The 27,732-nt window shown below is 40.3% G+C and overlaps 1 non-coding gene across 1 annotated transcript; it reads left to right on the top strand.

Moving 5' to 3' along the window:
• Window positions 1-2,811: 2,811 nt before the first annotated feature.
• Window positions 2,812-2,883, top strand: TRNAA-AGC (transfer RNA alanine (anticodon AGC)). Its single transcript has one exon. It is a non-coding gene; the product is annotated as a tRNA-Ala (tRNA).
• Window positions 2,884-27,732: the final 24,849 nt, after the last annotated feature.

Genomic DNA, 27,732 nt, shown 5'->3' with positions numbered 1-27,732 from the left:
GGACTTTATAGGCAGCAGGACATCTTTGAAGTCTCTGAAACGGAATGGAAATTTGAGTGTTCATGTGCACGTCTCCCTGGGGAGAATGTCAAGTGGCATCATCAAATTCTAGGTTTGTGACCTAGAAAAGGCTTAGAAAAGTTAGATGTGATGGATCTCCTCGCCACAAATGTTTACTGATAGTTCGTGATCCAACCTTTGCATTTTTCCGAGATGCTGAGTGATAAGACTTTTTTTGATGGTTGTGTCTTGCCCCATGCTCAATGCTGTATCTCCCATGAAGTGGATTTCAGGAGGGAGCCCAAGATGTCAACACACTTTCCTCCTGTCTTAGGGTGGCTCCTGGGGACAGATTTTCCATAGGAAAGCAGATTTGGTCATTTCGGAGGCCCCCTGCTACTCGGGGCAGCTTCTCCATGACCTATCCTCCATCACTTTGTTTACTCTGAAGAGGTGGCTCCCACTTCTTCTGATTGTCTCTTTTTGGGGGAGATTAATGATGAAGTCCCATATTACCTTTATTATTTACTCATTTCCTCTAGCTGCCATTCTTGTTAATAGGACTTGTAAATAGCTTGAATGTCCAGAAGCGATACTGAGCAATGGCGGCCTGGTCTTCCATCTTTACATGGTTCCATACCTGTCACCTAAATGATATCTCCATGCCGTGTCTGTGCTTTGGCCAAGAGATAGCATTTTCAGTTCATGCCAGGCATTCATCAGTCTCTAGGTATAAAACTCTGGGACAAATTCCACCATGGAAGAATTTTTTCCATAACCACCAAGATATTCTCTGACACCAGCTGGGTGTCCTACAGTTCAGCTCAATTCTGACACCATGTGCCTGGAGATAGCACCAGATTCCACAGGTTAAGGGCTCAGTCCTGCAACATTCCCCCTGTTCCCCTTCAGATGCCAAACTCAGGTTGTCCACTTTGCTTCTGACTCACTAGCTATAGATTGGAGGTGCCGATGACTCCCTCCTTGGGTTTGATTAATTTGCTAATTCGGCTCACAGAACTCAGGGAAACAGTCTAGTTACTGGGTCATCAGTTTGTTATAAAAGGATGTAACTCAGGATCAGCCAGGTGGACGATATGCTCAGGGCAAGGTATAGGGAGGGCTCGCAGACTCCATGCCCCTTCTGAGTGCACCATTTTCCCTAGTTCTCTATACTCCACCAATCTGGAAGCTCTCCAAATCCTGTCTTTTTACGTTTCAATGGAGGCCTAATTACATAGGCAAGATTAGGTAACTCTTGGCCATTGGTGATTGATTCAACCTCCAGCCCCTCCCCACTTTATACCCCAGAGGTCAGGGGGTGGGACTGAAAGTTTCTACCCTCTAACCCCATGATTGGTTCTCTTGACAATCAGCCCCCACCCTTGGGTTCAGTCCAAAAGTTACCTCATTAGCATAACAATTTGTTGCTCTCATCACTTAGGAAATTCCAAAGATCTTAGCAGCTCTGTGTCAGAAATGGGGATAGAGGCCAAAGATAAAGCTCTTATTATAAATCACATCACAAGGTATTCACATGAAGTACAAATGCAGCCAGTTACCCTGTTTTGATCCCTCTTTTTCCCTGAGAATTTTCCCACACTTCCAGATAAGCTGTTTCCAGCAGAATGAATTGTTTCAGATAATGAGTTCCTGCCATGAGGCTGGAGCTGGGAAGAGTTCCCCAGAAGTCTGAGAGCTAAAGGAGTCAGCCAGGTGCACGGAGAAGCATCAAGGGTCCTGCCTACAGTCCACTTCCAAACACCAAGTCTGCTGGAATAGAGGCAGGATTTGAATCAGAATGATGGGTCCAGGTGTTACAGTGCAAGCCAGGTGGGAGTCTTACAGAAGCGGACTGGGGACAAGTCTTAAGAGGCCATAGGGTCATGAAGGTATAAAGGGCTATGGGCAAGATGGACAGCACTTTTCATTCTTCCCATTAATCTCTGCATCATTATTACACAGGATTTGGGCTCTCCAATATTTGTACACATGTACACACACACACGCGCGCACACACACACACACAGAGAAATGTGGTGTCTAAAGGGAATTTGGATTTTTTTAACCAATATAATTGGAAAGAGAAGTATCTTTTAAATTTTTCATGATTGTTATTATTATAAAAAAGCACAAACTACTGAACATTAAAAGTTTTGAAGAACTATTGCTTAAAAAGTTAAGTTAGATCTAATCCCAACCTTAGAGATAATCATTGTTAACCATCTGGTGTCTATCCTTTTTCTAGATTTTTTTCTCCTATGCCTCACTAATATAAAATGAATATATATACACAAAAGTGCACTTATAGTTTATATAGGAATTAGACCAGGTCATAATATTGTTCCATAATTTTCAAACTGCAGGAATGAGTGCCTAAAATAATAATAGAAGTTTATTTTCTTTGGTTTCTTTTCATATTTCTTTTCATGCATAATAAAATATTAAAGGAGGCTAAGACATGAAAACTAAAGACCTAATTATAGCATAATCTGAATTTTTAAAAATCGCATTTCTACAAAATCTTAAGTGAGGGTACAAATGTTATGATTAGTAGCAAAGATGATAATAGTAAGAGGTAACATTTATTGAATTTTTATTCTGTCAAACCCCATTTTGAGCAATTTACAGGAATTAGTTCATTTAACCAGTGAGGAGGAAATCTAAAAAGCAAGGAGCAAATAGGCAGTTATAACAACTTGAGATGAATGCGGAAGGAACCTTGTGTGATGAGTAGGAAGTTAACAATGTTACCAGGTCCTAGACAGAGCCAGTGACATCTGGTAGTATGCAGAGCACCTAGCAGGGAATGGGGGTATAGCTCAGTGGTAGAGCGTGTGCTTAGCATGCACAAGGTCCTGGGTTCAATCCCCAGTACCTCCATTAAAAAAGTACTAAAATTTTTTAAACATTTAAAAAAAAAAAGAATGCAGAGCATTTAGGGAAGATGCTGTCATTATCTTTTTAAGAGCAGGTGTTATAAATTGTCTGTACAAATATAATCTGTTCAATAACAAATATATAACTAAATAAGTGGTGGTAGCTTGTATGTCTATCATTTAATTCACATTGATCATAAAAATGCCAATTTTGTTATTTTAATTTCTCATCCTTAATATAGTATTTAATTCACAATGACACAGAAACCCTTTACAATCATCATCATCATCATAATAATTTATATGAAATCACTTAAAAACTTCAGTGGTGCATAAAGCTGGAATTATATTTATAAATCACAATCTTTGAAAATTTAAAATGCTGTCTAAAAGTGATAACTTGGCCAATATAAACCTGTTAGAAACAGTATAAACTCTTTAAAGTTTAGTATCTCTTCCAGCATTGGAGCATCTTGTTTCTACATCTGGGATCTGTAATTTCAGCGGAATGGAAATGAAAATTGCGTTCATGTTTTTCTTCCCCTCAGAGTCTGTAAAACTCTGCAAATTAACTCAGAAAGAGATTTTGCCTGTTTCCTGGAAAGTCTGGTGGGAAATTTTATGGAAGAGTTCAGAATAATAGAGACAACAGAGCTCTTGCGGTAAGCAAAATTAAGTAAGTTAGTGAAGGGCTGAGAAAAAGAAAAGGGGATATTCTCGTACTCAGAGCTGTCAGAAATTAGGAGTAGATTAGAGAAATCAGTCTGAAGACTTTACTTTTCCAGGGAGTGGGGCTTCTCCTTAGAAATAAAACTCATAAACACTCCTCTCCAGTCTTGAGAACCACTCATTGGTTAGTGTGGAATTAGCACGAGTTCCATGATGTGCACATCTTTTACCACATTATTTTAAAATTCTACATTTTCACATTTTACTCATCTTCTACATCAGAATATTTAAAAACTATTTTGAAATATAAAATAATAACTACTGTATGCCAAAATACAGCTATTTCTTGTAATCTTTGACTTAAAACCCTTTAGAAAGTGGTCCTGATTGAATGTGACACCACAAATTTAGTCTACATTTTTAAAACCCCACAATCCTCTCTTATTTGGTATTTTATTTTATTTATTTTTTATTGAGGTATAGTTGATGTATAATATTATAGAATTTTCAGGTGTACGACATAGTGGTTAATAATTTTTAAAGGTTCTGTTTCATTCATAGTTATTATAAAAATGGCTGTATTCCCTCTGTCATACAATATACCCTCATAGCTTATTTATTGTATGTGTAGTAGTTTGTACCTGTGAACTCCCTACCTCTCTCCTGCCCCTCCCCCCCCCACTGGTCACCACTAGTTCGTTCTCCGTATCTGTGAGTCTGCTTCTTTTTTAATATTCTTTAGTTTGTTTTATTTTTTAAATTCCACATGCAAGGGATATCATACAGCATTTGCCTTTCTCTGTCTGACTTATTTCACTTAGCAATACCCTGCAAATCTCATTCCATTATTTTAAATAATTTCCGTGTTTGGGTTCCTTTCAGAAGAATGTTCATGGGAGTACTTTGGTACAGCTGATGGAAAAGAATTGTCATATAAACCATTTCTGGTGCTGTGGACCTAACTCTGTCAACAGCTTTACTCCAAAAATACAATTTCAAAACATTTAAAATACATGAACCATCATACGTCTATTTTCATTCCCAATGAAACACACCTGGGTAAGTTTGTGTCACTGATGAAGGTCACTGTTATCCCCTTTTTCCTTTTGGAAGTAGCCTTGATATTTTTCCTTCAGGCTAATTAAGGGTAGATTTGGCAAATGCTGTATAAATTGCATATTCCCCACTTAGTTTACATGTTTGGCCCCAGTTTTCACATCACTTTGAATAACTGAGTTGAGAGAACATGCATTTTGATGTTTATGGACACATAAGATACACATTTACTACCAATGCCTCCCCTGTCATTTATACAGTGAAGGATTCTTAGCTTCTTTTATCCACATATCACTAATTTTATACCCATTAATCCTACCTTCTGAGGAAAAGGAAGGGCGTTTCCTACTTATCTTTCAGTCATTACATCTCCCATTCCACCTGCAGGACTTTGCTGTAAAGATGGCAGTCATTCAGGGACTTACTGGTTTGGCTTCCAATGATCTGGAAAAACACTGAGAGATTACTTTCCGGTGCTGATAAAATTGTTCCACCAGACCAAGAGCACACACTGAGATCTTCTACCTTTATTGAACTTGTAAAAAAGTAAATTTGCCCAGAAATGAACATTTAAGCCCCCTGAATAGTTCCAGGTGGTTAGTAAACAACATTGATAATAGCTTCCAGAAGCCAAGGGTTTTCTTGCCCCAGCTCTATACTAAGTCATCTCTGTTCTTTCTCTTCTATAATCCTCACAACATTCCCACATTAGGCCCATTTTACACAAAGGAGTTTTAGTGCTTGACCAAAGTCACATGAACAATGGACCAAGTCAACCTTTGAACTTGTCTGACCTTCAAACCCTGGCTTACATGACCTTCCATGTTCTTACCACTACTGATCAGTTCCACAAGTCATCAGAATCAATCGAAGACTCTATGTTAATCCAATAATGTCATCCTTTCTTAAGTTAAATGTTCACACCATCATGGGGACAACATCTGTTTCCTAAGTACTGATTATGGTCCAGACACTTGGCTGGACAGTTCCATGTACTTCCACCTATTTGTAATGACAGCTCTGCAAGTGAGCATTGTTCTCTCCAGGACTCCAGGTAAGGCATTGACACCCAGGTTGGTAATCGTCTTTGGTCACACAGCAAACTCAGGACAGGGCCAGGATTCAGCCCATCCCTGCTACTGATGCACAGTGAAGTTTTCCTGGAGCTGATGGTGCTGTTTGATGACAGTCAATGTTCTAACTCACATTCACACTTTGCCCTTGACCGACCAACCAGATTCTTTCTTTCATCACATGTTGACTTGACTTTCTAACACACCACACCCAATAAATCTGGGCAGAGCTTTACAGGAAATATTTTGAAGGGCTAGACTTTTGAGTCTTTTAATTTTTTTTTTTCATGGCCAAGTAGATTTTTGTATTTCTATTTTTTAAGGAGCTCTACCTTTTGCTTCAGTACAGGGAATCTCAGAAGAGTCTTGCACATATGTGGATCAGTAAGTGCAAATTTTAAACTTTTGGGCCTGCCATTTAAAAAAATAAAAGTTAATCTTTCCTATAAGAATACACTAAAATTAAATACAGAGGTTTAACTTGCCTTAAGGGGTGGAAATTAGTTTGAAAATCTTGTGGTTTTCTTTATCTTGACCTGAATGTATATTTCTACTGTGAAAATTGACATTTGTGCCTGGAGACTCTCAGAGAACCAAAGGAAAAACACTTACTCCTGGACATCTAATATAGTGCCATTCACACGTTCTGCACTCAGCACATACGTTGGTGCAGACTTCTTCCCCCTCAATCAAACACATCAAATCCACACCTTGTAATAACAAGGCTTCAGCCTTACTTTGTCACCCAACTCCCTGAAGAGGCCTCAGTGTGGAAACAATATGGCGGGTTGACCTGACTGAAGTTGGGTTTGGCAGCTGAACCCTCCTGGATGTAGGGAAGCTGAGCTTCGGGCTTCAGGACTTTCCAGGCCATCAGAGCCTAGATGCACTGCTGAGTTGAAAAGACACTACCCAACTTCCCAGATAAGGGGCAATTTTGGAGCCAGGTCACTTCCTCAGATCCCTCTTTTGGATTGTCCTCAGACGCCACCAGACATACACTTTCTTGTGGTCTCTGCAACCTCCCATGTTTACCTCACTTCCTGTCTCCTCCAGAGTCTCCTGAATTACTCAACTCCATGTGGATCTCCCATCCGCAAACTGCTGTCAGCCATTAATTTCCATGTATTTGTTGTTTTATGTCCCATCATTTTATCTCGACTGACTTCCCCTGGGACGTGCATGCTGCCCAACACTCCTGTTATGCACCGCAGCCCTGAGGAGCCAGCAAATGGCACCATGGACCCTTTCACGATGGTCTTCCTTCACTTGGCATAATGCGTTTGCGCTTCATCCATGTGGTTGTGTGTACCAGTAGTTTATTCCTTTTTACTGCTAAGTGTGCATATTCCTTTGTGGACTATTGGATTCCGGGTTTTACAGGGAGTGTGGGGATCTGAGGTCACTATTACCACCCTGTGTGTGACAGTGACCGATGCCTCCCTCGGCTCACCCTGCCCGTGACAGGCATGCAGCCCTGCATGTCTAATGTCTGACAAGTACCGCCTTCCATACCGGGACCTCGGCTACGAGAAATATGTGGAGGCACCGGCTGACCGAGGTGCAGGAGGAGGTGACGTGTTGCCTGGTGACATTTGGGATTTATATTTGGGGGCTGAGACGTGTGAGCAGAGGCCACCACGTGGAGCATTAATCCCTCCCTGGGTGCCCTTGCAATGGGAATACTCTTTTTTTTTTATCCTGCATTACTGTAATTTGATGACACATCCCTATCAAATGTACAGAAATAAACACAAAAAGATAAATATGAAGAAGGACGTTGACAGGAAAATAAGAGATACTTTAGTGTTTACAGTATACTTGCCACACATCGAAGTTTCCAAATACCTTGCCTAGGTCGGAGCCGGGAAATGTCTCAAGACCATATCCCAAGGAGGTAGGTACTTGGAAAATCCCAGATCTATTTCCAAGACTGTCTTTAATCATTTGGAGCCACAGTTTCCCAGATTCCCACCCCTTCTCTGCTCTGCCTCCTGCTCTCAGCGGGGTGTTTAGAATGACCCCTTTCCCTGTCTCTGTGTCTCTGCCCTGGGTCCTACATTTATTCTAACCCAGCAGCGGTAGCGATCCCCAGTGAACAAAGCAGATCTCTCATTCCTCTGCTCAAACCATGCGCTGATGGCCATTTCCCTTGGAGGACAAGCCATTGTCCTTACAGTGGCCCTCAGGGTCCCACCCAGACTGACCTCACTCCACTCACTCTGGGGCAGGACACTGACTCTGTGATGTTCCAGGACATTATTCCCTCACCTCCTTCAAATCTTTGCTTAAGCCACCTCTTCAATGATGTCCACTCTGTCCACCATATCTAAAATTTTAACTTTTCCTTACTCCCATTCCAGGAGTTCTAGCCACTTTTACTGTATTTTTTCCCTACTTGCTGAGAACTGTAAACTTTCTTTTTTTGGAGGGGGGCAAGTAATTAGGTTTATTTATTTATTAATTTCTTAATGGAGGTACTGGGGATTGAACCCAGGACTGAGCTATACCCTCCCTTCTGAGAGCTCTAAACTCTTAGATGATGCATAGATTTTTTGGGGGGGGGGGAGCTCATGGTTCATTTTTATTTTTATTTACTTTTTATTGAAGTACAGTCAATTACAGTGTATCAATCTCTGGTGAACAGCACAGTGTCCCAGTCATACATATACATACATATATTCGTTCTCATTTTTTTCCATTAAAGGTTATTACAAGATATTGAATACAGTTCCGTGTGCTACACAAAAGAAACTTTTTAAAAAATCTATTTTTATATAGAGTGGCTGACATTTGTAAATCTCAAACTCCCAAATTTATCCTTCCCACCCCCTTTCCCTGGTAACCATAAGATTGTTTACTAAGTCTGAGTCTGTTTCTGTTTCTGTTTTGTAGATGAGTTCATAGTGTCTTTTTTTTTTTTTTAAGATTCCACATATGAGTGATATCATATGGTATTTTTTTTTCCTCTTTCTGGTTTACTTCACTTAGAATAATAACCTCTAGGTCCATCCATGTTGCTGCAAATGACATTATTTTATTCTTTTTTTGTTTTGTTTTGCTTATGTTTTCTTCTAGGAGATTTATCATGTCTTGTCTTATATTTAAGTCTTTAAGCCATTTTGAGTTTATTTTTGTGTATGGAGTGAGAGAGAGTTCTAACTTCATTGATTTACATGCTGGTATCCAGTTTTCCCAACACCAGTTGCTTAAAAGACTGTCTTTTCTCCATTGGATATTCTTGCCTCCTGTGTCGAAGATTAATTGACCATAGGTCTGTAGATTTATTTCTGGGCTCTCTATTCTGTTCCATTGATCCATATGTCTGTTTTTATGATGCATAGATTCTTGATATAGCTTCAAGACTAAGATGAATCGCATTTCTAAGCTGTTATCCATAATTCAGATTCTTTGGTTCACTTTAAAGCCAGCACTGTGATAGATGCTGGGATGAGGGCTTCACTAGCAACGTGGGCAGGGAGGTATAGAGGCGTCTCTGAAAATGAAGCAGGTGACAATAACGGAAAGGTCAGGGAACAATTCTGAAGAAGCAGCTTCTGCATTCTGGCCGAAGGATGAGTGAAAGTTTGCAAATCAGACAAGGAGAGGGTATTGTTTCATGTAAATAAAATAGAAGTGGAAAAGCCGTCGAGCCATGGAACCACACTGAGACTAGACCACAGAAGTGAAAAATTGTTTGAGAGACGAGGGCAGGTGGGAGTGGTGTCACAGAGGCAGGACACAAGGTTGGACAGGTGGGCGGGGCCAGATCATAAAGAGCCTTTATATCCTACTAAAGAGTCTGGGCTTGATCCTACAAGGTCACTAATGCAACTTAATTTAGGGGGTCTGCTAACTTGTTCAACATTAGGGACATATCTTAGCATGACCGTGGTATCTTTGATTACGAGATGTTTTATTTTCTCTACTTAGTCTAAATCTGAGGTCTTTTATGCACATAGGAAGTTGAGGGTCTAGAGAACACAGTTGCCCTGCATGCTTTTAACTAAACATTCTTGTGTAAATCTGTGCACAGGTCAAATGAAAAGCTACTTTGCTGCATCACACTCTTCAGGTTTGTGGCAAGGAACTCATAATTTAGCATATTTAAGAGATTTCTCCACCAGAAATAACCACACTGAGATTATTGGGTTTTCAATAATCCGTTTCTTAAAGTGCAGAGATTCCTTTAGCCATTTCAATAAATCAAGATTCTCAGGAGAAAACAAAGCAAAAAAAAAAAAAAAATCAATCTCTAGAATCTTTCTCCTTATACCTCCTCATTCCTGCTCCCCAGGATCCAAAATTTAATCTCCTTCCTCCTCCCACCTTTTCTGGTAGTTTTTTCCCTTAGCAACCTCCAGATAGCTTTGGACCTGAGTTGAGCGTGTTTCAATGACTCGGGCTGTTCAGGCCACAGGTGAGTTCTCCTGTGGCCCAATTATGACACAAAGCAAAATTATCCTTCCCAATGATTCTGTTGATCCCTGGAACACTCTGGGAGTCATGGAAGATGTCAGTGCAGGTGTGCCTGCGGTTTATATAGACAGTAACACAGTCACGAATATCCAAAGTGAGAATAGAATAAACCATTTTGTTAACTATTGGGTTTAAAGGCTTTCCTACAAGTGTAGTGATCAAGTGACCAGAGGTCACATTTTTTTCAGGTCTCTTATCACTTATTAAAATGAGCTGTTTTGTCTAGATGGGTTTGACTGCCAGGTAAATGACGTGCCCAGGGATCACTTATCAATGATGTGTCCACTGAGTCCTTAGTGCAAAAAATTTAAGGGGGATGCAAGAATTCACTGACCAAAAGTTCACTTTTACTTGTTGGAAACTATGAAAGGGCACTTTAAAATAATCTAAGCAATCCATTTTAGTATTTGATGAGATGTTCAAGTTTTATCCCCTTGCAAAATCAAAATCTGCTGCTTATTATGTTAATGTGGTATTTGCAAAGCTAATACCATGATTTCAAGCCCAAAGACTCCCCAGACCCTTGCAAATCAATCAAAGAGAAGTCAGGCATTCAATCTGCACAGGGGAGAGGCCCATATATCTACAAGTCACTGTCAAGCCAAGACAGATAAGACACGAGGCCTGATGAACCGGGTTCTCATCCTGGCTTCATCAACAATTAAACTATCTGAGCTTCAGTTTTTCTTTTTAATTTATAAAATAAAGGAATAAACATACCTTATTTAATTAAAATAAAATATCTTAAAATTCTATCTATAAATCATCCTTTTACTCTTCCCAGTCACTGAGAACTTTCTGATTGTAACTTTCAAGGAATAAACTCACAGCCTGGGAACTTGAATTACATCACACTCCTGAGTTAAAAAATGAGATTAATTAAAAACATTAATCTCTAAATTGACAAGCTTACGCATTTTCCTATAGCTTTCATTTATTTGTACCACTGGGTGATTAATAACAAACAATAAGCATTTTTAATAAGTATCAGAGAGTTAAATGAGAATTTCTAGGAATTGGCCTGGGCACAGGTATTTTTAAAAGCTCCCCAGATACATTCATGGCAGTCAGGGTTAAGAACACTTACCGTATAGGTATTCTGGTCTTTCCTCTTCACGTTCTAGGCGAGGTCCACTGTGCAGGTAGGTATCCAGACCAAAATAATGATTCAGCCGAACTAACGCATGCACGAGAGAGCAGTCTCTGAGTATCTGCAAGTGGATGGCTAAAATGAGAGATCTTTGAGAAAGAAAACTCAACTGCATGGGCGATCTGCCCTCCATTTTCTCACCAAAACACAAAACCACTGCAAGGATGAAGTTAGAGAAAATGGAAAGACAGTGGTTATAGATTTAGATTGTGTGTGTGTGTGTGTGTGTGTGTGTGTGTGTGTGTGTGTGTATGTGTTTTATATTTTAAGAGAGTTCATCAGGTTCTTTTTTTGTGATGTTTAGAAGCATTAACCACCCCAATACATAAGAAATTTATACGAGAGAATCAGGTGCACAGCCTAACTATGTCGTATTTCTTGGTTGCCATAGAAACAGACAGAATATAGACTGGATTTCCTAGGACAATGTCAATTTCATGTAATGTTTATTATTTTTAATAAAGTCCATTCATGAAATGTACATGCGTGTTTTGATTAAATCATTTTGTTAGCCATCTCTGTGTGTGTGTGTATTTGGTTAGGAAAACAATTTGGCCCCAGGTGCTCCCTTATACATTCCTTGTACCAGGACATTTTGCCACAGACATCCTGTGACCACATCAGCTAATCAGGAAAGAATTCTTGAAACATACTAGAATCCCTGGGAAACACTGGGTCACTATCTCCTTGGGGTTTGGAGAATGGTACATGTCTCTTATATACTGACAATGATACCACTGGGGACATTTCATTAAAATTCTGTCCAGACCCGTTTATTTTCAGTTCTTCTGAAAATACACTCAATTAATCAAGATGCTATGAATTTTTCTATTTTTAGAAAAGTTACATTTTTATAGCACATCTTCTTTTACAGAGAGCAATACTGTTTGTTAAACCACACTTATTCAAAATTCAAGATTTAAGAGAAATCTTTTAAAAACATACATGTAAACACATTATTGGATTATTTTGCAGCACTCCTTAAAGATGGATTTTGTCCACTCACATTTGTCAAGTTGTATCCTAAAAATAAGTCATCTTTACTTGACCTTCCGAGCTGAGGCAGCTGTTCGGTGGCTTGCCATTGCTCCCAGGAGGGAGGCGGGCTTGGGTGTCTGGTTTACAGACTCCGCCTGGGGTCATCATCATGGGCCTCTTTCCCCTCGTTCCATACCAGTTCTTCTCGATTTCCACCTTCCAGCCACACTGTCTTTTTCAGTCCCTCGTGCCTTCCAAACTTTTCCGGCCTCAGAACTTGTGTCTTTGCTATTATTATTGCCTGGATGGTTTCCCGCTGGCCTTTGTGACCCCTCTGAGATCTTAACTCAAACACGTCTTGCTCAGGGAAGCCTTACATGACCAACCTTACTAGATACAATCCCCACTCAGATAATCCAGAATCCTTAAGTCCACCTACAACCTTATTCTCTTTTACCAGATAATCTAATACACTAATAGGTTCCGGAGATTACGATGTGGTATCTTTAGGGACATTATTTTGCTTGCCTAACACGGGTTCCTGGTGTGTGTGGGGTCCTGCCCACAGAGGTAACTTAAGCAAGAAAGGGTCTTATCCACGCCTAGAGATACATCATCCCCATTTCTACTTCTCAGTCTTTCACTTTATTGCCAGGCTGGGTAACAGGACTACTTACACGCCTCTCTAATTTATTATGTGCCAATATGTGTTCTAGGGAAAAAAATCTTAGACAGACAGTGAAAGAGAAAGATGTAATTTTACATGAGCCAGTTGATGTTTTTGGAACTCAATTTTACTATTTCTGAAATGTAAGGATGGAATGAAATATTCTATAAGGTGTGTTGAGGTCTAGATCTTAGGAAGATTCAAACAGTGTAAAAATAAGATTTTTATAAGATTTATGATTTAGTCATCTTGAGAGTTTTAAATTTCATTGTTTTTGACAACTGGAAACTTAAAAAATGTTAACTGTCTCCATGACTTTCGATTTTTGCCTCGCTCTTGTTGCAGACTGATTCATAGAGAGGTTTGGTAAATTAAGTGAGCATACTTGGAATCTAATTTTTTTTAATGCTTATATAAGCTTCTAATCTTTGTAAGACTTTGGAAAACCCATGAAACACAAGATACTGAGTTTTTTAGTATCTCTAAGATCTTTTTTTTTTTTTTTAGCCTGAAATCAGCTGGTTCTTTGACAAATACAGAGTCTTGGCTCAGCTCACAGACCCTCCCTCGACTAAGCCTTAGATTAAAGGGACTGACTTTACCACAGCTAGGCTCCCAAGGGTGGCACCAATTTTGCACCTCTTAAAGTATTCATCAGATTCTCAAGGTTAAGTGCCTTCTGCCCACCACTAGATTTCAAAAAACCTGAAGATTTTATTCCTTGATGTTTCTCTTACAGAACCTTTGAACATTAAGAGGTGCTTGACAAGATTTATTGAATGAACATATTTATTCTAAATAGTATTTTAGGGAAAGCTGGAGGTAACCAAGAGTCACTTAATCTCAACTCACGGTAGTAAATAGAGGTCACAGCTAATGTTCAACAGCTGATCAGTGCTCTCCAGTGGACAAAGTGAATGATAATACCATTAGGGGTTGGTCCAGCCTATAATTTAGTAAATTAAATAGTTCACCACTTTAAGGTCAAAGAGAGGAAGCCCTTATAGGTTAAATGTCCCGGGGAATTTCTTCTGCGCACACATCACTGTTAAACCACTGTTAAGCGTTTTCCCACCTGGAGGCTTTGTTCCTTCTCTGGAATACTCCTCCCCCAAATCTTTCAGACTGGCTTCAGGTCAGATGCCAATTTGCATTCAGATCGAATATCACTTTTTAAGAGACACGCTCACTGCCCCACGTAGAGCAGTTCCAGTATGTGGCACGTGATAATCGCTTTTTAATGTTTTGTTTAATTAATGCACACAGCCAAGCATGGGACAAAGAAGTCTTCCACACCCTGGATGCCAAAGGCAAGCTGAGAACCATTTTTACAATGGTGTGGGTGCTGGAGCTCCCTCTGATCTCCTCACCATGCTCTCTCCTTCTGCTCCCTCTCCATTCAAGTGAAAACGTGGAGCTCCTGGTTCAGAAATCAGGAAAACAGCATTTCTTTTTCCCTGATGGTCCTTCTCGATCAGTCACTGTGTTTTTTTGTTCTCTATTTAACGTGACCCTTCTGTACTAGGATACTCACGGAGTGAGTGCGTATCTCCCGAGAGCCTAGAGTGAGTGCCCAATCCCATCACGCTGGTACCCAAGCTCAGGACCCCGCAGAGCGAGGGAATAGGGAAGAAGGACCCAGCACCTGGCCCCTGGAGGAACCAGGAGGCGGGATGAGCCTGAGTGGAGGCTAGGCCCTGTGGATGCTCTCAGGGACTTCAACCAAAGATAAGTTTACTAAGCATTTTATTCAGGTACTGCAGCAGTAGTGTTCCAGTGTATGAATTTGTTTATCCATCCTTTCGTTGCTTCCAGTTTTCTGCTGTTGCCAATAAAGCCGCTATGAATATTCATGGAACAGTCTGTGTATAGATATATGCTTTCATTTGTCTTGGGAAAGTACCCAAGAAGTGGGCTAGCTGGATCACATGGTAAGTATATGTTTTACTTTTTAAGAAATTGCCAAGCCGTTCTCCAACATGGTTGAACCATTTTATCTTCTCACTAGCGGTGAGTGAGTGTTCCAGGGTTGCTCCACATCTTTGCCAACGCTTGATATGGTCAGTCTATTTTGAAAGTAGTGGTGTTTCTAATGTGCATGGAGTAGTATCTCATTGTGGTTCTAATTTGCATATCCCTAATGACTGGGGGTACTAAGCGTCTTTTAATGTGTCCTTTCACCATCCATACATCTTCTTTAGTAAGTATCTGTTCAAATCTTCTGCCCATTTGCTTCATTGGGTTTTTCTTCTTATTAAAGTTTATTAGAGTTCTAAGAAATCTTTGCCTAACCCTAGGTCATAAAGATTTTCTCCTATGTTTCTTCTAGAAGTTTTATTATTTTTTTTTTTTAGGATTTTTTTTCACATCAAACATTCTTTTTTTTATTTATCTATCTAATTATCTATCCATCTATCTATCTATCTACCTATCTATTTATTTATTTAATTGAAGTACAGTCAGTTACAATGTGTCAATTTCTGGTGTACAGCACAGTGTCCCAGTCATGCATATACATACATATATTTGTTTTCATATTTTTCCATTAGAGGTTATTATAAGATATTGAACACAGTTCCCTGTGTTATATAAAAGAAACTTTTTTTAAAATCTATTTTTGTATATTGTGGCTAACATTTGTAAGTGTTCTACTCCTAAATTTATCCCCTCCCACCCCTCTTCTAGAAGTTTTATGACATTAGGTTTTGCATTTATGTCCATGATCCATTTTGAATTTAGTTTTGCAGGTAATGCAAGACATGGATTGAAGTTCTACACGGGAAACAAAGAGCCCTGGAAATAGTAACTATGTGAGTAAAAGGACTTTTATTATCTTAATTTCTTATTTAAAAGCATAGACAATAACAGTGTAGTATGGTGTTTAAAATATAAGTAGAACTAAATTTATGACAACCATAGCATGAAGACTGGGAGGGGAGACATGAAAGCTTTTTTAAAGTCCTTATTTGATACATGAAAGTCACTTCCAGGTAGACTGTGATAAATTAAAGCAGACACTCTGAACCCTAGAGAAACCATTAAATACCGGTACAGAGAGTTATAGGTAGTTTGCCAGCAAGAGGTTCAAAAGCAGACTGAAAAGAGGAAAAAGAGAACAAAGAACAGATGGAACAAATGGAAAAGAAACAAGATGTAGCTTTAAATGCAATCACACCAGCCATCACATTAAGTATAAGCAACAATGTCTTTTATCCCCTGATCTTGAATATTCATCACTAACATGTGGGATGGAAGGATGTGGGGATGCGGGTAGAGATGGTCTGTTGGAGTTGGTAGAAGTTTTCTTTTGATTCTTTAAATTTTCTCAGTAAAGTTGGATGTGAGATCATTAGCTGAGAAAGTGTTAATTTGCTCACTCCCTTGAAGCTGAGCATCACCGTGAATTCACTTTTATTTTCTTAATTTGGTCCTGAACAGGTGAGGCATAGAAAAGAAATCCCAGGCAAATAGTAAACTGATTCTAATTAAACAGAAAAATAGAGTGCTAACATTTGTTTTTGATTGCCTTAAATCTAAAGGGAAAAAAAAATTTATCACAGCTAGGAATCTGCACCCAGTGCAATTCCATCCTCCGTGCAGAATACTTACTTGGAGTTAATATTAAGGGGGTAGATCCACTGAGACTTGCAGCTGCAAAGACAATGACATCACAAAAGCTATGCCCCCGGCAGCTTTGAGGCTTGTGTGTGTCTGTCCGTGTCCAGTGTATCATTTCCCACTAACCCGTCAACAAATACTTGAATTCTAACCATGCAAAGCAACAAGGCTGAAAAGGCTCACAGACACCTTGGAAGCATCCCCCAGTGTAAAAACATAAATATTTTCCTGTAGTTGTCCCTTGACAAGTCCTAACACCGCACTCTTAAGGAATGGAGAGCAGCCTGGAATCAGATCTCTGAGGAAGGGTGTACAATTAGTGAGCAAACCACCGCCTCACTGATGCTTGTCAGTTATGATGAGTCAGATTTGGTTTTCAGTTACACCGGAGAAGACCTTGGTGCATTTGGAGCAGAAGTAATTTAACCCATAATTTAGCTATATGAATATTTGCAGTTTGCAAATGGAAAGGAGACATTCCAATGTGGGAGATGAAGTTTGCTTTTGAAGACACAATTTCTTTGAATTAGGATCCCATCATTTAGGAAAGAAACATAAGTAGGGATGTCTCTTGACTTTATTAATCTTAAAAATTCTCCATCTACCACTTTTTGATCTACACAGAAAGGGCACAATTCAGTTAGCCTAAAACCTGCATAATTCTAGTCCTCTGTGCCCTAAAATTAAGACCATAAACATCTTAGATTTTAGGTAATGACTGTGTCTGCGTGTCTCTGTGTCTGTGTGTTTGTGTGTATGCATGTTTTTTTAGGGAGCACCAGCAAGACATATTTAATAAATGAATGTTTGCTTCTCAACTGCCATGTGTGGCTGTGATAATAAATTCGCTGCTACCTGAGAAGCGAAGGGGCCCAGGGATCACGGAGAGTTGGATAAGGCATTAAGAAATATGTGCAACCTCTCAGTTTCTACCCATTAAAGTGAGCCAGCTTCTGCTAAATTACAGTCCGAGAAGGTCCAGCAAGGTCAACCGTCCCGGGGTGAATGACTGAGAAGCTGGCCGTGGGGCCATTTGGTTCATTTCTCCCCCACGGGAAAGATGTAGCAGCTAGTTTCTGGCCCAGCAATTTTCTTAGGTGGATGAGGGATGCACAGAGGGAAGAGGAGCGATCCTTTCTCTGGAAGAACAGTTGCGGAGGAAAGAAGCACCTAGCCAGACCTGCCCTTGAAGTGGCCCATGACCGCGGTTAGCTGTCTCTCCCACATGTGGGGAAAGTAGTTAACCTACGTTCCTTGAATTCAGTGGAAAGCATCGCTTGACATCTTGGACGGCTAGACCTGGTTCCTTAGGGCTGCGCAAATTTCCAGTGGTGTGACAGTAATAGCTAATATTTGTGCCCGGCTGTGTTCTGGGCCTTACATGTTTTCACGTGTTTAGTCTTCACACACAGCAACCCTAGGAGGCAGGTTACAACTTCCATTTTACCGATGGGGCGCTGAGGCCCAGAGAGGTTAAATAGTTTGCATGAGATCACCCAGCTGCTAAGGGGCAAAGCCAGGATTTGCTCATAGGGCACACAAGACAGGTGATGCTCGTGTCAGGAATATAGCTGACGATTGTGTAGCCTGCATTTTACACATGTGGGACTCCATTTAAGGCGTTACAGAAATTTTTTCACTCTATTTTCAATTTGGCTAGTGCTTTAATGAGTCATATTATCTTGACTCAATGGTTTTTATTAATAAGACTAACAAAAATATTTTCTTAAAATAAACTTAAATAGGCCTTATTTATTAGAGTATGATATATGGTCATTATAATTTCAAGAATAATTTCATGTGAACAGTAACAGTATTGCAAATCTTATTGGCCTCATTTCTTTGTCTCTCATTTAGCTATTTTTAATTAGAGTCATCCCACAAGGAATTTTCATAGCATAATTTTCACACCCTTAAAATATAGAAGAATAAGTACTACCCATAGTTTATTCTTCTATCTTTGGCTTTCTTCCTCCGTGTAAATTTATTCATGGTGAGGAGGATTAGAAAAAAAAAAAAGCAGATATAAATGTAATATCACACCCCAGTAAACAAGGACTACTCTCTCCCTTTAAGCACCAGCTTGGAAGCTCATTAAAGTCACGTCATACAGATGACTTTGAATTTTACCTAATTAATAGCAAACATAAATTATTCACAAGATTCTGTCTTGTGTTATTAATCATGAAGCACATACCTTGTACAACTTATTTTTTATACTACTGTGGATAAGACCTTCTGAAATATCATTGCTAAGTTGTGTGTTGCATGAGCTTGGATTATCATTAATATTTGTAAACTGACTTTTGCATCCAGCAAGTTTGCTAAATTCTCTTATCAATAGCTTTGGGTTTTCTATGCACACAGTCCTACCATCTGTTACTTATGCCAGTCTCTCCTTTTCTAATTTCTGTTCCCCATGAGTGGATATAAGGATTCCCCTCGGTACTTTTTCAGGTTCTAAAAAGGCAGCCGTGTTCCTGCACCTGTGGGAGCTTCCACTCTAGATGGTGAAACAAGAGAGAAACATGCAAGAAAAGTATCAGATGGGGCTGAACAGAAACCCTGGGAGAGCGCTGTGGTAGAGGATGGCTACCACAGGGGAGACTTGCCAGAGGAGGTGACCTTTGAGCAGCAGTCTGTGGAGCAGAAGGAACAGCCTATGCAAAGGGTCTAAATATAGGGAATAAATTCTGAGTGCTCCATGGACAGAAGAGAGTCCTGTGACTTGCTTGTGATTGGCAAGGAGCCAGTGGGATATAATGAGGTTCAAGGGTTGGCCAATCAGGGTGAGGAACTGGCTTTTACTCACAACTTTGCTGGATGACTGACTGGATTGTTTTTGCAAAGAAAATAGAATCTGATTTATAATAAACAACTGAATAGGTAAATAAACAAGATATTTTCAGACCATGACATGAACTCTTTAACAAGTAAATAAGCAAGATACAGAGGATGACACAAATCTTTTAACAAGTAAAATATGTAAATGAACACGATGCTTCTGGAATATCACCCACAGCCGTCAGTTAATAGAATACTCCCGTTATATCTTGAGTGGGTCTTTCTCAACCTCTTCCCTGCCCCCCACCCCATACTTAGCTTCCTTTCTCAGATCTCTGCTTTGTTGATAGATGTCACTTCCCAACACAGGGTGCCATCCTTCTGCCCTTTCTATAGGATGACATTCTGTGCAAGGTACACATTTTTAAGGACTTTAGCCATGAATCTCACTCATCAATTCTTTAGAACACCTGTGAGATTTTTATTTGTTTATTTTACTGTGGAAAAATTCTGATTTCTCTTGCTGTACCAGCTACATTGCATTCAGCTAATAAAAACAGGTGAGGAAGAGGGGAGGATGGGCGGGGGGGAAGGTTGAGTATTCCAGGAGAGTGAAGAGCTTAGTTTGGAGGTGTGCATTCAGAGAAGGGGAAAGGCAGGGAGCTGGATGGGCAAGGAAAGTAGTCTGGAACGAGGCTGGAGAAGCACGCAGGTGCCAGAGCATGAAGGACCTCGCAGGTCATGGAAAGGGTATAGATTTTGTTCCAGGAGAAAATGAATTTGTAGAGAGGGTAGGTATATGAAAGATAATCTTATTTATGGAGAGGAAAATGAAACAGTGTATTTAATCAAAGGAAGAATATGTAGCCCCAAATTTTCATCTAGAAAAAAAAAGATACTTTTTTCCTATTCTGGTATTGATTCAGTTGGTCTCCAATTAATTATCTTACTTTAGATCCATTATTTAAAGGAAAGTGGTGTTAAGGCTTGGATTCAGCTGAGGTTTGCTATTCTGTCATCCCAGTTTAGAACATGCTGGAAAAAAAAAGTTGTGAGTGAGCTCAGGGAGAAACTGGAGGCCATTAAGACTTAGAGCAGTGATCCGGAAGGATGCCATGGGTGGAAAGGGGCTGGTGACCGCAAGCCAAAATTCTAAGCAGGCACAATCTCCTGCAGGTGAGGGAAGGGTCTCTGAAGTTCACAACTCAGTGCTGCCGGGAGACGGCAGGCTGACTGAGCCTCAGCCAGAAACAGAGAGACGGAGCAGCAGCCAGCCCCTTAGGACAGCATTGTCCAACCTAAATATAACACAAGGCACATGTACAACTATATTTTTTCCAATAGTCACATTCAAAAATAGAAAGAAGAAAGAAAGGCCATTAAATTTCATAATGCATTTCATTTAACGCATTATAGCTGAAATAGGATCATCTCAACATACAACTGATATGATGTATTTTACATTCTTTTTTTTCCTACCAAATCCAAAGCATTTATAGCACGTTTCATTTCACACCAGCCACATTTCAGGTGCTTGATAGTCACCACGCAGCCTGAGGAAGTAGGGGCTGGGTTTAAGCAGCCGGTTGGGGTCCGAGGGCAGACTTCTCTCTGCAGAAGCCACACTGTGGTTTGCAATAAAGGGAGCTTGTCAGGGGAAAAAAACGGCTAGTTCTCGACTATGTTCATTAGAAAAAGCTCCAGGTCATGCCTCTTGTGGAGCTCTAAGCCACTTAGCTGTTCACCATCCCCGGTGGAACACTTTGTGTAGATTTGAGCTTGTTCTAGATGCCGTGGTCCTGTGTTGGTTAAGTCAAGGGCAAATATATTAAGCCAAGCATCCCTGAGTCTCCCTAGACTTCCAGTCAAAATTTATTCACTAATTTGATTACATCGAAAAATGTAAGCTTCAACAAGAAAAGGATGCCATATATGTATAATAATTTATGCCCATGATAATAAGCACTCTCAATCCATTTTTGTAGTATTTAACCTTTGCAAATTCCCTTTGAACTGATCTGTTTTATGGGAGAGCCGCACCGCCATGAGTCGGGGAAAGGTTGTTAGTAACACCTGCCAAAGTGCACGTTATCCTCTCTATTTAGCTTTCTTTTGTCTTCATTTTTCTGTTTTAGTTCTTTACGGGAGTTTAAAAGCCTTTAGATTAAGAACTCAAGGACTTTATTTCCTGAAGGGGTCAAAGAATAAGACAATAAATCTTGAATGTGAGCCAGACATTAAGAGAAAAGAGAGTTCGTGGTGTGCCTGATCACCCCACCCCTCTCAACAGGCTGCCTCTAATCTGATATCTTTAGGACAAACAGCCAAGCCCTCAAGTTATTATAATAAATCTCATTTTGACATTCATTTATAAATCAACCTTTCAAATTTCCTTGTGGGAAATCACCAGAATTCTATTTGCAGCTTCCTTCTTTCTCTTGAGCAAGGAAACCAGAGAACTCAACGTAGCAATTCTTTTGTGAGAGAGATTTATGCCAAAGTTCAGCTATTCCTTGGTGATGCTCCTATGAAGTCAACCATCAGAAGTGAATCAAACATGTAAACACCTTTCACAGGAATAATATCACATTAATCCTAAAAGTGACAGCTGTCTCTGCTGGGAGGGCTTGATATCTGGATGTATATTTTAGGAAGTATAGACTCAGTGTCAAGAGAACATGTCCAAAACTTCTAGTAGAAGCACTATTCTTCCATTTAATTAAAATAGTAGCTAACATTTATATAAGGCTTACCGTGTGCCAAGGACTGTTCTAAACCCTTTTTAATATATTAAGTCATTTAATTTTCAAACAACTCTATGAGATAATGTGAAAGAACAGGAAATATATATATAAAATGTTGGTCTCTGACCCCAGTTGCTCTCATAGAGCTCCCCAAACCCTTGTAACCTCCTAAGTGATAAGAACACTAGGAGTATCTCTTGTTCTAATGAGGTGACTCTGGGTGAGTTCCTATATTGCTTCTGGATGGAGACCGTTCACCAGAAAGACCAACCCATGAATAGAAGCTTGACATTTTCAGCCTCCTTCCTTCCCACTCCTCTAGAGAGGGGAGAGGGGCTGGAAATGGAGTTAATAATTGATGACACCCACGTGAGGAAGCCCTCACAGCTGGAAAACATGCCCCTGTAGCGGGAGGGGGATGCATCCCCAATTCTAGGGGGACAGAAGCTCCCGTGAGCAGAACCCTCCCAGACCTCGCCCTGTGTATCTCTTCATCTCATTGTTCATCTGCATCCTTTGTCATACCCTGTCATAAACTGGCAAGTGCTAGTGTCTTCCTGAGTCTGTGAGCTGCTTTAGCAAAAAATTGAATCCAAGGAGGAGGAGGTAATGGGATCCTCCTATTTGTAGCCAAGCCAGACAGAAGTTGTGGGGAACCTGGGGACCTCCCACCTGTGATTGGTGTCTGAGGTGGGCGGGAGCAGTCTCATGGGCCTGAGCCCTTCACCCATGGGATCTGACACTACCTCCAGACAGACGGTGTCAAAATTGAGTTAAATTGTAGCTTACCCAGTGGGTGTCACAGAATTGTTTGGTGCGGGGGAAAAAAAAAAACCCATGCATTTGGTGAACCAGAAGGCTCAGAATTATAGTGAGTGTGATTGTAATGCGAGAGTAAAGGAAAAACAGGAGGAAAGACTGTGTTTTTCCAACGTAGGTAGATATTATGATTATTTTCATTCTACTGATGAATAAACTGAGGCCTAAAGAGATTAAATGACTTTCCCAAGGTCATTCAGTTGCCCAGCCAGGTTTCCAGCCCAGGCAAGTGTGGCAGCCGGGCCAGTGGTGTTAATCAGTCTTGGGCTCCAGGCACTTGAAAAAATACTTCCAACTAAGCACTCAAGACCCTACCTTCCACTCTCCACATCCATAGGAACGCTGGTGCCATGCAAAACCCTCCAATTCCACGCTGACATGGAACCTGGAGAGCATGTTGAGCTAACAGCCCTCCGAGACTAGAAACCCTGTGATGGCTCCTTTTCTCTCCAGGAGGCCAGTGGGATTTGGGGATCTCAGAATATGTTTGTGGTGGGTAGTGACATTGATTAGAAGTTGGTGATGGTGGTGGTGATGGAAACTGGGATGAGAGGACAATAGCAACCCCCGCTTTGCCATGAGAGTATTAGAGGGACCATGAGGGTGAATCAGAGACCAGAGATTTCTACATACAAGTGTAGCATCAACTGGAATCTGGGCTAATAAAGCCCTCATTTGTGTCCTGTTGTCCTGTGTCTGTGGTCTTGGAGTCCTAAAAGAAGACCACCGAAGTGAGGAAACAGATGAGGGAATTGTTCAGCAGAGGGCGAGACGGGAGTTTCTCAGCATCCCCGGTTCTCACTCAGGCTTCCACCCTTGAGGGCTTCTGCAGCCCTGGGGACCACAAGCCCAGCATCTTCACCCTAGCAGAGTCAGTACAAGCCACTTATAAGCATCTTTCCCCCTTTTAGCCCCTGTTTAACTTTTCTACTGGGATGTCTTCATTCTACCAGGTGGGGGAAGGGTGTTGGTGACTAGGTTTCTTGCTAAGAGATGCTGTCAGGTAACCCCAGGGATTCTGGATCAAAGACCCATGCCTGGGGGTCTGCTGCCATGAGTCAACCATGGCCCATGCTTCTCTGTGGTCCCTGCCACTGCTGTTCTCTTCTGGTGCCACTGAAATTCTTTGTAGACAGATTCAATTAGTCCTACCATCCTCAGGGAAGCACCTTACTGATGGTTGATTCCAGCCAATGCTTGACCCTTTTAGCAATAAGGGGCATGTCTGGTCACAAGTAATAATGACCAGGACAGGCGGTGACAGGTGGGGGATGACATGAGCCTGAGGTCTCATGCTTTGGAGATCTACGGGATGCAGAAAGAACGGGGGATGTTTTCTGCATGTCCAAGGTTTGTGCTAGGCATTTTATATCATATTGAGCTTCTAACAACTGAAAAAAATTTTATTTTGGTTATGGAACATTTAAGGTATAGAGATAACCATGTGTGTACCTCTTGGATTTAACTATTAGATCCTTTTTGTCATACTTGTTAACATCTCTTCTGTGGTCTTTCCAGTATCTGTACTTTAAGTCCTTGAGGGTGTTGCCTGGGGACATCTGATTAAAGCCCAAATGCTATTACTTAAAAATCAAGTAATTACACCCATTTCAGAGCAGCTTTTTTCACAATATCCAAAGAAAGGATGTGTCCGTTGATGGATGAATGGGTAAACAAAACATGGTACATACACACAATGGAATGCGGTTCAGCCTTAGAAAGGGAGGAAATTCTGACACATACTACAGCAAGTTTCATCTGAAACTTGAGGCAGTTATGCTGGGTGAAACAAGCCAGTCACAAAAGGACAAATATTGCATGATTCCACTTACAGGAGAGTAGTCAGATACGTAGAGAGAGAAAGTCGATGCTATTTGCGGGGGCTGGGAGGAGGAGGAAATGGGGCGTGGTTGTTTAATGAGTGCAGAGTTTCAGTTTTGCAAAATATTCTAGGGATGGTGTATAGCAATAGTCGCACAACAATGTGAATATACTTAATGCCTCTGAATTGTGCACTTGAAAATGGTTAAGGTAAAATTTGTTATTTTGCCACAATTAAAAAAAATCAGATAAGCAAGCAAGCTAAAACCCGGAGGTCGTTACTATAAAAACTAATTCTGATGTCTTTCTTGATTTATTTTTAATTCATGTTTCTTGTTCTTTTTTTTTTTTAATTGAAGTGGAGTCAGTTTACAATGTTGCATCAACTTCTGGTGTGCAGCATAATGCTTCAGTCATACATATCCATCATGTTTCTTGTTCTTCTTCATTCTCATATTTGTGTAATGAATCTAAAAAAACTTATCATTAAAGGTAATTTCATCCATAATCGCACAGGCATCCGTAAAGCTCACGAGTTTTAAATTTTTCTGTGGGTTGTTTTTTTCAGGGGTGCATTTCTATTTTTTGCTTAACATTGAAATATGATACTTTGCATTCTGTTTCCAAAACTAGTCCTCCATGTATTAATTTACAACTTTTCCTTATGCTCTATAATCTTCATTTTTAGGGGCCAGAGGACATTTTATTGAGCTAGTATGCCCTCCTTTGTTGACCTACTTATCTTGGGAGGAACATTTTTCATTGTTTCTTGTTTTGTTTGCTTTTGTAATTCCAAATCATGACCGTCAGCATCTCGAATGTGTTTTAATTAAATACAAAACAGAATGGGTTTTATAACCTAAAGATTACTCATTCCTGACCTCATCTGAACAGAACTGAGATGGTCAGCCTCCTCAGCTTATGACAGATCATCAGTTTGAGTGTGGCTATTTAAATTTTAGAAATTTTATTTCTTCCTTCATTTATGACACCTAGTCTCCTTTTTCTTTCTCTTCTCATGTGGTTAACGTACACATTATTTCATTGTATTTACATGTATGCATAGGCCTCAAATGCACAGTGTTCCATGTTTTGAAAAGCTTAACTTGCTTTGTGATTTTGTCTCCTTTAATCTCTTTTGGTTCCTTACTTTGTCACTCAACACAGTATTTTTGAGATCTACCTATGCAGCTAAACACGAAGCCTGTTAAGCCCTTCTAACCACTGCATAGAATTCGATTTTATTCACAGTTCATATTTGGATGGACTACCTGTGTGTCCAGCTCTTTGCTGCTGAAAGCTCTGCCTTGCCCAGCTCACCAGCTGACACCTCTCTTTGCACTTGTGGGACAGTTTTTGTTGGCAGATGGTGGGGGGCTTGCTTGCAAGCCTCTCAGGGCACCTGCAGCCTCAATTTCAAGAATACTGGAGGTTATTCTCCAACAGTTGTGCACACAGGTGCTCCCACCGGCCATGTCCCAAGGCTCTTATTCTCCAGCATCCTCTCCAGGGCCTAGTGTTCTCCAGTATCTAATTATTGATAACCCGAAGAGTATAAAAATGCGTCTGGTTTTGTTTTGATGTGCTTTCCCCCGATAATTAGTGAGGTGAGACATCACTCTGGTTAGTTCTTATGTGAATTATCTATTAATATCCTTTGCCCTTTAAAAAAATTTAGGTTTCCTATCTCTTTCTTGCTGACCTATAGGAATTTCTTACATATTCTAGAAGTACTGAATCTGGCTTAATTCCTTTCTAGTCTTCCTAGAAATGGGCTAATTAAACTGTGATCAGTCTATACTCAGATATGTTGACACAGAGGTTAGGTATAGTATCTTGATCACCAATTTGCTTTGATGGCTCGAGGTCGATTCTTCGTTACTCTCAAGGCTTGATCTGACTCAGCAGTCACAATTCAAAGGTCCTACTAACAATGTCTGAGATGAGGAAAGCCTCTTTCTTAGTAGCTCCAGCAAAAACCAAGGGCCAATGGGAGGAAGTTATAACTCAGTGGTAGAGCGTGTGCTTAGCATGTATGAGGTCCTGGGTTAAATCCCCAGTATCCCCATTAAAAAAAAAAAAATCTAGGGCCAAGATCTCATTGGCTTATGCTGTACTTCAGACCTTTCCTGACCAGGGAACAGAACATTCTAATTGACCAGGTCTTGAAAGTAATTGCTATTTGGCATGTCATTAAGTGGCAAAAAGACACTTCGTCCTTTCATAGAATGCAATTCTGTAGCAATACATAATAAATAAGTACATATATATCATTGATATATATATATTCTCATTCTGATAATAAGAAATTTCCCATTGATCCCCCATCCCATTAAATAAATACGTACTGAATTGGATCAAAAGCCTTTTGGCATCTATAAAGATGGTAATTTGATTTCTATACCCACCTTGATTTATTAACATGCCAAAATACATTGTTTTATTTCCTAAGGGTAAATTCCTATAAATAGGGTACCTGGTATCTGCAGGCCTTTGAAAAGACAGCACATTCTTAGGTTTCAGTATTTAAGGGTTTGGTGCATGTTAATTAGATGTGCAGTGCTATTGGGTGGTTTAGGGCTTCTCTTTGTTTGTCTGCTTGCCCACTGTTTCATGATCTGGAAGAGGGGTTTTAGTCTCCTTTTGCTGATGTGCTTTTATTTCCCTTCATGTTGCCCAGAGACTTTTCTCTGTGCATTTTTGATTCAATGTTATTTGGTGCACAGGTAGGCATAACTGTAAGACCTGCTTGAAGACTGTTATCACTCATCCCTATAAAGCACTTTTCTTGGCTCATTGAAGGTGTTTGTGCCTGAATTCCACCTTGCCCGATGTTACGACCACGGCTCCTTCTGTTTCTCCTCATCTGCATTTATGTGGATGACCTTTGTCCCTTCTTGGCTTTTCCATCTTTCTGAGTTGAGTCCCGATTTACATACATCATTCTGTTGGACTCTGCTTAGAATCCCATCCAAGAGCTTTACTGTTCATAGTA

Source organism: Camelus bactrianus, chromosome 5 (assembly GCF_048773025.1).
Source record: "Camelus bactrianus isolate YW-2024 breed Bactrian camel chromosome 5, ASM4877302v1, whole genome shotgun sequence".
NCBI classification, from domain to species: domain Eukaryota; kingdom Metazoa; phylum Chordata; class Mammalia; order Artiodactyla; family Camelidae; genus Camelus; species Camelus bactrianus.
Note: the sequence above shows the minus strand (reverse complement) of the source record. Positions and strands in the feature narration are given on the sequence as shown.